Source organism: Sciurus vulgaris (genome assembly GCF_902686455.1).
Source record: "Sciurus vulgaris genome assembly, contig: HiC_scaffold_586_arrow_ctg1, whole genome shotgun sequence".
In the NCBI taxonomy this organism is placed as follows: Eukaryota; Metazoa; Chordata; class Mammalia; order Rodentia; family Sciuridae; genus Sciurus; species Sciurus vulgaris.
The window spans coordinates 1,256,502-1,268,784 of NW_027632437.1; positions in this window are offsets into that span (position 1 = coordinate 1,256,502).

Below are 12,283 nucleotides of genomic sequence, written 5' to 3' on the forward strand. Positions count from 1 at the left end.
TCTGATTGTTGTGCTTGGACATGATGTGGAGTTTTATTTGTTGAATATTCATATATGAACATAGGAAATTTACACCTGATTCATTCTACAGAATTTTCTATTCCCCTGTCCTTTTCTTTGTCTTCCTTTGGCTAGTCCATTGAACTTTTATTCTCCCCTCACCCCTTGTTGTGTGTTAGGACCACGTATTGTAGTGAATTTTGGCCTATATATTTTGGGATTGGCTCATTCATGTAGCATGTTAGTGCCCAGTTTAAAGATTTGAATGATATTACTAATTATTAAAATTTTGATTAATTTTCTATAAAAAATTGATGGTGTTTTCATTCTCATTTTATATCCTGTGTAGATTTAAACATACTAATATGCCATCAAACAAAATTGTCTATCAGTATGTCTTTCTAAAATTTAAATTATTTTGTTTTATTTGAAAGATCTACCTTGAAGTTTTATGTGTTGTACTTAATGATTTATAACTCACATTTGACAAGTCATTGTCTCTAGGATAGTTGAAAGCATGTTTAAATAAAAATTCATGTGTTTACTGCTTTTTACATACTAGGCATCATTGGTCTAATAGTAGATATAGTTTAATTTTTGTCGTGGTTTAGATCTCACTGACAAGACAAGTTGAGTACACTGTACTCATATATTAAACTTTTCTTTCACATGATATTTTCTCTAGAAAATAGTTTCTCTCATTCCAACATAATATAAAATGTTATTTTTAAATTCTTTTTATTTTTTAAAAATTTTTTCTTTTACAGACTGCATTTTGATTCACTGTACACAAATGGGATACAACTTTTACTTTCTGTGGTTGTACACATTTTAGATTGACACCATTTATACAATCATACATGTACAAAGGGTAATGATGTCTGTCTCATTTCACATAAGTGAAAGGCTACTTTTGATGAGACCATGTTGACAGGGTAGAAAAGATAGACTCCCAACAAAGGACAGAGTAGGTAAACATATCACTCGGTCTAAACTGCATCTTTTTGTTTGAGATTGAGCAGAGATGCTAAAGTGGGTTTCATCAGATATACTCTGATTCCAATCATCTGCTCTACATAGACATTGCTGTTCTACGATATCCTTGCAGGCATGAAAGACTGTGTATATAGAAAGAAGAGTCACAAAAATAAATTATCCAATTCAGTGAGTAAACTCTTTTCTTCAGGACAAAAACAATATCCTCCAAAGGATACACATGATTGAAAACACATGTGTATGCCTGAAACTCCAAGAAAATGAAACAAATATCATGACTCTGTAATGAGAGTTTATGCATTTATTCCAACAATTATTTCTGAATATCTTTTGCTAAACTCTAAAATCAGATAATGCCCATCACTCTATAGAAAGCAAATGGCACATACTGCCAAAGAACAAACTTTCATTATTACTATATTCTCAATGTTTATAGTTTGAATTAGACTTCTTCCATTTGAAATGACCTACATATAACCCATTAAATCTCCATTACTGATGATGAAAATTTGTATGTGTTAGGAAAACTGTCAATTTCCAATATTTTGTCAATTTTTGGTTTGCTGTCAGAGCATAGTGGAGGCCCATCTACTACAGTTCCTAATCTCCAGTGAAATTTTGCATAGCAGAAAGTGTACATTACCTGAGCAAACTCTAGAAGTCCATCAGGGACAATACTACCATTTCTACCTCACTCTGCTTTCCTAACCCATCCCACATAAGTACTTACTTTGTTTTGTAATTTACCTCTGACTCACACAGGGAAGTGAAATATATCAAATTTGGTGCTTCCAACTAAATCCTACCAACAACACTCCTCAAACTCACCAACATTGGTTAATATCTGGAGTTGTGTTTATCTTCTCCATATTTTTACACTTTCCTTATCTTTATTTCATATTCTCAACATTAAAAACTGAAATAAAAAGGGTGATAAAATATGGTTACTTAAATCAATAAAATGCTTGTCTACATGTCACTGTTACTTTTCAAAATATTATCCAAGAACAACCCCCACTCTTTCAGTGTTCAAGAATGTAAAGTTCCTTCATGCAAGTTTCTGCCATGTAGGTAACTCACAGTCAGCAGTCAAAGGTTTGTGTGAAAGAGTGAGCTTGGTCTGTATAAGTTCAGAGCATATTGAGAATATTGAGTCATGGTGTAAAATGTGGCTGAAAAACTGTTTAAAAATGTGAACATGATAGTATTGTTTGAGTAGGAATGGTTTTGTTTTGTGTCTGTGTGTTATTTGGAGAGATATTTTATTTATTGATTTCCTTTGTTGTGATTAAAACCTCTGTTTTGTGCATATAGTATGTGTTTTAAATTTTTATGTGATTTAGATGTTCAATGTAATGAACTAAAACTTTCTTTTTGAAACTCAAGCAATAATTAGATTTTTAATCAAAAGGAACAAAGAATTTGAGAATGTAAAAATTAATGTCTATATCCAAATTCTCAGTAAAAATATTGGTTATTGTATTGTCCACAAAGTGTTTGTTTTTTCATGTAACAAAGGCACTAATAAGAATGAGCAATCTATAATCATAAGGGAAATGGATGAAATTTTCACATTTACTGAAGAAGAGGAACCAGACAAAATTTTTCTGTTTTATTACTAATTGTATAAAGTTAAAAAAAATTGGTAAAGTTAATGTCATCTACAAAGTAATTGTTTCTTATCTAAAAATAACAAAAACAATTAAGCACAGGGAACTAAAATGTTTTTGATAGGTTGTTGAAAATTGATAAAAGAGAGTAGGGTGTGTAGATTGTTCTAGGGAAAAGTGATGGAAAACTATTACCTGATAATAAAAGCGATGGAATTAAAGTGATGGAAAATATATGAATGTGGTTTGCTCTTGGACTGGGTCAGTCAAGATCAATCCTGAATGTCCTATCATGCTGAGCCTGTTTGAAGATGTTACTGGTTTCATACATGTTAGACAATTCAACAGGGATTCTGTTGGCTCATTCTTAAACAACATTTAATATATCCAGCTTGCCTGAGAAAGTAAATTCAAGAAAGAGTTGTGGTTCTTGTATGGTGTTTTTATATATTTACTATTGATAGGAAGAGAGTAGGAGTCTATTGAATGATGCTTTCAGTGAACATGTGTAGTTTACATTTGTGTAGATAAAAAATGTTTTCTACTAGTAATGGATCGCAGTATTCTTATGTCAATGCATGATATGGGTGACTGTTTTCACAATTTCATTTGTTAAATTTTCAGAAACTTCTACATATTGTATTACAATCTGGGTATACTTCTGAGTTACATTTATCAAACTTCCTTGTAGTTAACTGTGATCATGTTATTTGGCTCTCTATAAGTGAAATAGAGTGGAAATGATATATGCCAATGCCTAGCATTGACATACAAATTCCACACTCCTCTATGCTCTTTCCTTTTCTAACTGTATGTGATGCTGACATCCAAGTTTGTATGGAATGTGATGCTTATGATATAGTGTTTACCACCTCAGTCCAAAAATATAAATTATACCATGGGGGACACATTTTCTTTGCATCTTCTTCTCTTTTATGAATTGTTACTTCAAAGAGAAGATTTCTCAGGATAATTGCTATTGCCTTGGCTGTTTCTACAAATGCATAGATTAATTTTTGAGATGGAAATAATTGCACTTGATATAAAATAAGTAAAAAAAGAGTTTAAATATTTATCTTCCCCTGGCCTATTTATGTGTTTGAAGTGTGTGTGTCAACATGGGTATGAATAGCTGTCTATACTTGGCATAGCTCAGCTTATAGTCTGTAAGATCTTCAATATGTTTGAATTTGAAGGTGCATGAAATGATTTCTCCCTCCAGGTCTCTCCAGTTGACTGTTGGTAAACAAATGAGCCCCAATCATCATTGACTATATTGGATAATTGTTAGAAATTTTTGTTTGGAATATCAGAGTGTACTAGAAAATATGAGCCAGACTTTGAAATGTTGTGGTTTGCTCCAATTTATTTGTCCTCTACCACGAAAGAAAAATGGGCCAATCTCAGTAACATTTTGTTTACTGTGAATCTATCTGTTTCTACCACTATTTTATATCCTCTAAAGAACCAAAACTTATATAAATTTAGCATTGATGTTTAAGAGTGTGTTTTATATCCTTTGTTTTCATTGAATTCCATAAAAGTTTCCCTACATTTATACCTTAGAGTCTGAAAACTAAATAGTTACTATACACAGGTTTATATTCCATGACCTATATACATCTATATAGACTTTGTTTTAACATTCTATTCTTTTACTATTGTTTCCTTCATTTCATAATCACTTTTGTTGTATCTCTCATTCCTTCACTCATCTTCCACTAACTAGAAATACAACCCCTTTCTTCCTTTTAGAAAACTGTTTTGGTTCTCTTATGCTCAGAGAAGAAGAAAATATATACCTCTTGGTTTCTTCACAGGCTGAGGGATGAAGGAGTTCTCCACATACTTTCTCATTTGCCTCCTCATTATGGTGATACTCTTCATAAGGTTACTCATATCAGGTAAGATTCTTGCAGAATCTTAACTCTCCAAAAATTAGATGATGATGAGTAAGAATGAAATACATACCTGGAGAAACAATATATAATTGGACTTGATATGACAGTAACAGAGAAGGTTACACTGAAAATCATACTTGACTCAGAAAAGTAATGACTATATACATAAGTGATATTTATAGTATGTAGTACACATTGAGATGAATGTTACAATGTGGGTTGAGTGTAAGAATATCTTACCTATACACACAACACCTGAACAATGGGAAAGGATTGTTTTTATTGTATTGTTTTCTTACTGAGTCCATAAATATTACCTTAAATTTATTATTTAAAACATAGTGTATTATCTTCTTTGTGGGTTCAAAGCACATTATGGGACTTGAGATTTAAGGTCAACATTTCAGCAGACCTTCTCCTATCTGGAAGCTAAACTTAAGGATACTACATTTTCCCCATGTAGATTCCTGAGCTTCCTACAATTATCACCTGTTTTTATGTTCTTAATATTTATCAAACATCAGTCAAACATCTGTATCAATGATCACAGTTCCACTCTGACCACCATCTTCTTTGCTGATTCTCATAAAAGTGATTGTGGTAAAATTGACTATGCCTAGATTAAGTAGAACAATCTTCACACTCAAAATATTTGACTTCTTCTCATCTGCATAATCCCCCTTTCCATAAAAGGTCACATATTTACAGATTTCTGGGATTCAGGGGTTTATATTTAGGAGGTGAAAGTGCTGTCAGAGAAAAGGATTTGTTCTTTGTTATTCTATACCAAAATAAAATCAGAGATATTTAGAGGAATTTACCTATAGGGAAATATAGTATTTTAAAAGTAGAAACCTGAAATTGAGAAAAAGATTTTAATAAGTTTAAAATCACCATGTAAACATAGAATAAAACAAGCAGAACAAAATTAACTAGATATCACTTGAAATTAAAAATTGAAACAAGTAATAAAATGGCATTCCTAAAAGAACATTTCATGCTACAACACCATGGGAAACAGATTAAACAATGGATAACTCCATGTCAGGGTGATAGATCAATATAAATAACAGAATTTTGAGATTTTGGAGTTCTGTAAAATTGAGATGTTAAACAAGTTTATGTCAGAAAAAATAACACAATTAGAATCTGAAAAAATATAAGAAAACACAAATTCTAATGTCCATAAATAAATATAGATATAGTAAGGTGAAGAAAAGTACCAAATATAAAATTTAAAATATGTGGATTTTTTTGTATGGGAAATTGAATCCAATGTGTTTCAACACTGAGCCACATACCCAGTATTTAATATAGTTTATCTAGAGATCTTATTTCACTAAGATGCTTATAGCCTCTCTCAGTTTCTGAGGTTGGCTTGAAATTGTGATCCTCTTGTCCCAGTCTCCCAAACAGCAGGGATGACAGGGGACATGTGCCACTCTGACCATTGATGAAAACATTTTTAAATAGAAACAAATCAAAAGATACAACAAAGTAAAAATTATGGCTTCTGAGTTCAATATGTTAACACCTTAAGCCTGTGATATAGCCAATTCAAAAATAAAGAAAAATGTTAAGATAGAATATGAGCCAAACTTTCACTGCTATGACAGAAAAACCGTGACAAGAACCATCCTAAAATGAGGATTGGTATGGACCAGGGTGGGAATTGATGAATCAATTACATTATACAATTTTCTAGGAATAAGATTTTGTCTTCAATTTTCCTAAATTCTAGAATTTGAGTAATTTTGCAAACTACTTCTCCATTTTCATCTGTCTTAACAGGTGCTATACAACTGTATCAGTTCCATGATCTCTATACATTATCCCTCTCTGCTTTTGTCCCATCTGTTCCTCCTGTCTTGAAATCTCACATTAGATCTTCTGATGGATTATCGCTTTGTTGGGTGTGGTGTGTTTTTTAAATTTTTCAACATAAAAATATTTCTGGTCAGAAATTTGGAGGAATATATCTCTGCATACCTGATATCACATGGTACATATTTCCCAATGCCTAAGTTTTAGTTCTTGATAGTTAAAATAACTTTGTTTCATTTTTATATTTTTGTGATGCTGATGATAGAACCCAGAGCTTTACTCCTGGTAGGCAAGCATTCTACCACTGAACAACAAACCATACCTCTCTTGGTGTACTTTTCTACAAAAAAGCATACATAATCATAAGATTTTAAGAACCAACAAAAATTTCAATAATTAATGTTTAATGAACCTTATTTGAAAATGCATCCAACTTTACCATGAAATCCAGCAAATAAAGAAATTGCAGAAAATAACTTACATAAATAGGGTAAAAAGAGTGAGATGAGCAGTGAATCCATTTATATACAAAATTGATGGGAAAAACATAGAAATTGTGATTAAAGAAAAGAATGTAAATGTGCAAAGGATTTTAAAAAGTAAAAAAAAAACTACAAAAAACAGGAGAAAGTGAGTAGCATGCTAATTACTAATCAGGAAAAATTAAAACACATTTATATATAAATACATGGTGTGGATGTAGGAATTGAGATTAGAGAAGTCAATTTTTTTTCAAATCTATAAAATGTAAAAATAAATACAAAATCAGGATATATTCACAGAGGAAGAGAATAAAATGTTTTAATATGTTCATAACTTATCTCAGGATTAAAATTATTTCTCTTAATTACTTAATCACATAATCAATATTTTAAAATTTCTGTTAGAGGGTGGATTTCAAACTTTAATATCATGTTTTTGATTCATTGAAGTTGCAACAACAGATTTTTCAGGCTCATTATTTTCAAAAAATGCAAGAATTTTTAAAATTAATATGTAATTGAAAATAGTATGATTCATTTTGTTAGAATAACTTCTCTACTGATTTCCACAAACCTTCTTCATTCATACATTCATTTTAAGATCTTTATTGATATATGATTATTATGTATCAAAGCAGCTTATTTTGGGTATACAATAGAATGGGTCTGATTCAGCTACCCATTTTGCCTTCTATTTACATATTGGGAGAGATTTGCTATTTCTTTGGGAAAACATTTATCTCATGATGAGAATTTTGATGTTCATGTAGAAAACTCTGAACTCATAATTTTATAATTTTTTAAAATTTTGAGTTTTAACTTATGTAGCAGTATTACAAAATCTCTGTTATTTTAATGACAATCATGATATAAATCTGTGAAAGTATTTGGATGCATTTGAATAATTTAGAAAGTTCTTTCAAGTACCTTCTTTTGTGAGCACTTTGCTATATAGTAGGTCATAAAATTCCAAATTTTCTGATGTTTCAAGTCAGTAGAATTGTGTTGATGAATAAAACGTTTTCCTGTTCCCTTATTAACGAAAGACAAGATTTTGGCATTAAATACTTAGCATGTGATTTTAAGAATAACAACAAAAATATTCAAGAAAAGGAATAATGTTCAACAAAATTTTTGATTGTTACGGTTTGGGTCTAAGAATATTCCCTGTAAAGCTCATTCATCAGGCAATGAAGCATCATTCAATGATGAGGACACTGGACTATGGAAGTTATACAATTAGTTCTGGAATAATCCATTTGTCAAAATAATAACTAGAATGGCAAAGAGAGTTTTAACAGTAAGAAGTTAGACATGGGTTGATAAAGTGGGACATTGGGAGAAAGGAGTTGGATTTTATAGTGTCCCTGGATTTTTCCAATATCTGGTTACTCATTGCCATATGGTGATGAAAATATCCTGTGCAGACCCAGAAAACTGGAGTCATGTGATCATGTACTTTGACATAGGAAATTATCATTGAAGATATTATTTTTTTCTTTTATTTGTTCTTCACAGGTAGTATATCTAGGATTTTATTGGTAAAGTTAGATAATGGATACATAGAATTCCACTGTATTTTTTTCAATTATATGTAAGATTTTCCTAAAAAAATAAATATTATTTGAAACCTGAGGAAATCTCAAGTTTGACTTTAAAAAATAAAATAAATATCCCAATTATAATTGAAACCAAAAGTAAAATGTCTCAAAGCAAAAAAAAGATGCATTAAGAAATCACTGTGACTCACAAAATATTGGGTAATTTTTTTGTCTTATAATTATCAAAACTGTCATTCTTATAAGTAAACTTTTCTCCATTATCAAGGCAACACAGCCAATTCACAAGTAATACAAAAGTCCCTAAAGACAGTGAGGTACTTCAGGCCACATACGTGCTTCTCCAAAGTCCACTTATTTTGACTTTTTTTTTTTTTGTCAGAGGGAGGTGAATGGATGGTAAATACTAATATTTTTCTCATAAATGTAATAAGTTATATAGCTTGCATTTTGCAAGTCTGTCACATAATAAAAAGCCCAAATAAAAATGCAAGAAATATGCAAAAATGTATGCAAATCCTGCAAATGATCTTTGCAAACATCCTTAAACATTGGAAATTCTCAGTGCCAAGAGACTATCAGAAAAAAAATTGTATTTGCACCATATTAATTTAAATGTTTTCTATTTTTCTATGAATTTTAGGAAGTTCAGAGGTTAATGTAAAGCTCCATTCAACAAATATGTTATATTTGTGATTTCCTTTTATTCTAATCTAAGTTATTATTTCTATGTTTTGTATTTTATCTCAGTGTTTAACTTTCTTTTCTTATTTTTAATTAGAATATTAGAGTGATACATAATGTTTGGATTCATTATTTTTTCAGGAAAGCATTATTTTAGTAGTTGTAATTTTTGTACATCACATTAGGATTCATTTCAGCAGTTAAGAAATTGGACTACAATTTACTCTAATCCAGTTCCCTCTACTACATTTTTATCTCTCTTCCTCCATCCTGTTTTCCTTGTCCTGTATTCTGCTTTTTCTGTGCTTTCTGGTACTTACCTATATGTCTTTTTAATAACTCTTTTGTGGATATATATGATTGTGAGATTCGCTTTGGTGTATTTATGCATGTAAAAGAGAAATTTAAGACACATTCATTCCACAGTTCTTACATTATCTCATCACTTTTCTCTCTCATTCACCTAAATTTGGTCCACCAAACTTTCTTCTGTTTTCATGGGATTTTTCTCCTACATTTTGCCTTTCCATCTCCTTTTTTCATTTTTTTTATAAACTTTCTATATCTGAAAAAACATTTGAATATTGGCTTCATGTCTGAGTTATTTCACATAGAATAATAGTCTATTAATGCACATATTCACCAAAAATGCCATAGTTTCATTCTTTTTGACAGAATAATATACCATTGTACATATATGCCAGATTTTCTTTATCCTCTCATCTATTGAAGGGCAACCAACTTGATTCCATAGATTGGCAATTTTGAATTGTGTTGTTATAAGCATAAATGTGACTGCCTATTACTTGTATGCTGAATTTAAATCCTTGCTACATATTCAGAGTAGTGGTATAGTGTCATAGAATGGTTTCATTTCTTTCGTTTGCTTTGTTAAGCTTATCATAATCTTTTATTATTATTTTTAATAATTTATTTTTATTGACTATGCACAAATGTAAAGCCTATTTCTCTTTACACGAAATAGAGTCATACAATTTGTGTAATCATATATGTACATAGGGAAATGAAGTTTGTCTCAATGTGCTATTTTTCATTCTTCCACCCCTTCCGCTGCTCTTTCCTCTATACGATCCATCCTTACTCCATTCTTGCCTCCCTCCCAACCCTGTTATATATCATCATTCACTTATCAGAGAGATTACTCCTCCTTTGTTTTTTGGGGATTGACTTATCTCACTTAGCATATTCTCCAACTTCATCCATTTCCCTGCAAATGCCATAATTTTATTCTTCTTTATGGCTGAGTAATATTCCACTGTGTATATATACCATAGTTTCTTTATCCATTCATCAATTGAAGGACATCTATGTTAGTTCCACAATCTAGCTATTGTTAATTGAGCAGCTATAAACATTGAAGAGGTTGAATCACTGTAGTATGCTGATTTTAAGTCCTTTGGGTATAGGTCAAGGAGTGGGATAGCTGGGTCAATTGGTGGTTCCATTCCAAGTTCTCTAAGGAATCTCCACACTACTTTCCACAGGGGCTGCACTAATTCACAACCCCACCAGGAATGTATGAGAGTACCTTTTATCCCACATCCTCACCAACAACTATCATTGCTTGTGGAGTGAGGTAAAATTTTAGGGTAGTTTGATTTGCATTTCTCTTATTACTAGAGATGTTGAACCTCATAGAAATAAAGCAAGCAATCATAAAATTCATTAGGTAATATAAAAGACTCAGAATAGCTAAAGAATCCTTAGTAGGAACAGTGAAGCAGGGGGTATCACAAAACCAGAATTTCAACTATAATACAGAGCAATAGGAACAAAAATGGCATGACACTGGTACCAAAATAGACAAGTAGCACAATACCAGAATTTCAACTATAATACAGAGCAATAGGAACAAAAATGGCATGGCCCTGGGACCAAAATAGACAAGTAAATCAATGGTACAGAATAGAGGACACAGAGACAAACCTAAATAAATAAGTTTTCTCATACTAGAAAATGGTGCCAAAAACATACAATGGAGAAAAATAGCATATTCAACAAATAGTCCTAGAAAAATTGGAAATTCATATGTAGCAGAATGAAACTAAACTTTTATCTCTCACCCTGCACAAAATTCAAAATGGATCAAGGACCTTGGAATCAGACCAGTGACCCTGCTTCTTATAGAATGATAAGTAAGTACAAATTATTTAAATTTTTTTTTAATTGAGGCATTACCACAGTAAAATCCAGAGTGGTCCCACCAGTTTACAACCCCACCCAAAATATATGAGTTTACTTTTTCCACACATTCTTGCCTCCAAGTAATATTTATAATCTCATTTATTTCTCTTACTACCAAAATGAGAAGAAATAACAATGGAGATTTTATTTGTCATTGCACAATTTCTAGGGATGTTTAACATTTTTTCATACACTTGTTGAATCTGTATCTTCTTTTGAGTACTGTCCTGTTCTTTTCCCACTTGTTATTTGGCTTATTAGATGTGTGTCAAGTTTTTGAGTTCTTTATACACTCTGGATATTAACATGTTATTATGGGGGATTTATTTTTGAAAATCTCTTTTTAAATTTCTTATTAAAGTATTGGATTGATTTATGTGATTTTTCTCCTTTATTTTACTAAACTTATTAATTACTCTATAAGTCTTCTGAGAGTCTTTTGCATCCTTTAAAAATATAAACTTGTCATCAGCATTAATTTGAATTCTTTATTTTCTAATCATATCTCTTAATTTCATTCAACTGTCTGATTTCTATGGATAGAATTGTAATCACTAAGATGAATAGGGATGATGAGAGTGGACATACTTGCCTTGTTCCTGTTTTTAGAAGAAATGACTTCAGGTTTTTGATTTCAGTATGATGTTGTCCTTGGATTTGTCATGTGTAAGCTTTACAATATTGTAGTAGTTTCCTTGTGTCTGTAGATTTTCTAGTACTTTAAACAAGAGCTGGAACTGTACTTTTTCAAATTCTCCTTCTGTATCTATTGAGATAACCAAGATTCTTGCCCTTAACACTATTTATGGGGATAATAAGTTTATTGATTTTAAAATGTTCAAACTTATATCTCTGCAATGAAATCTGCTTGATCATACTACACTTTCTTTTTAACAATGATCTTCTATTTAGTTTGGGAAGATTTAATTAAGAATTTGGATTAGATTTTGTTTTCCATCTGGTATAACTGAGGCTATCCAGACCATATATTTATTTGTTGTAAGAATTTTGATAGCTCACTC